Source organism: Schistocerca gregaria, chromosome 3 (genome assembly GCF_023897955.1).
Source record: "Schistocerca gregaria isolate iqSchGreg1 chromosome 3, iqSchGreg1.2, whole genome shotgun sequence".
Classification (NCBI taxonomy): domain Eukaryota; kingdom Metazoa; phylum Arthropoda; class Insecta; order Orthoptera; family Acrididae; genus Schistocerca; species Schistocerca gregaria.
The window spans coordinates 927,956,815-927,957,759 of record NC_064922.1 but is presented as its reverse complement, the minus strand read 5'-3'; positions in this window follow the sequence as shown (position 1 = coordinate 927,957,759).

Genomic DNA, 945 nt, shown 5'->3' with positions numbered 1-945 from the left:
GAACTGGCTTACAACGCAGCGTTTTGATGACGCCGCGGAACTCCAGGCTGAAGTCTCAGGCAGCAGAAGGTCTTTCAAAGCTTGTCCACCACTATGACAAGTGCCTCAGTGTGTTTGGTACTACGAAATATAACGAAATGTATTTCTTGTACTTAGTCTTTTTCTAGTGCCAAAACGTTTCCTATTTTCTGAAAAGCCCTCGTACTTGTTACGGAACATGTTCCCAAACAGAAATTTGTTATTTTTACACTTCTTCATAAGTGACGTAAGATTTGTGACTGTGTGCCAAATCGCGGGTAAGAACCATATCTTCCAGTAGTAGTCCCCGCGGAAACTGACTTCGCTATGTCAACTTTTGCTTAATACACTTTATCGGTGCAAACATGCCATCTAGGAAGGAGAATTACGTTCTGCTGAAATAATGACTGCGATTATTGGTATTCTTACTTGGCAGCTACTTTCAAAAACTATAACCGTGTAAAACAGGAGACAGCTAAATCAGTTGCACTGCGAGAGAAATAGGAAGTGTGTTACTCACTATCCTGTGGCATCGCTCTGGCGACGCTTAACATTGACTACACAAATGTGTGGCTTATTAGGAGCTGTTTCGCCGTTGTTATTTTTAACTCTCTACGCACATAGTATTAGCTCGACTGTTGCTAGCACTTTAGAACTCGCGAGTGATTTCTTTCGCTGATCTTGGTTTAGATGTGGTTATCCTTTCGCGCTTCTACTTCACAATCACGTCAGCTTTAGAAGGGTGAAATGCCTGTGGTGGACATCTTATGACTAGGCCATGCTGATATCACTGAGATCTTCTGACTGGCTTGTTCTATCGTCACTGCTCCTTTCACTAATACCACAGCATTCCACCCCTCCATTTACACTACTGGCCATTAAAATCGCTCACCAAGAAGAAACGCAGATGATAAACGGGTATTCATT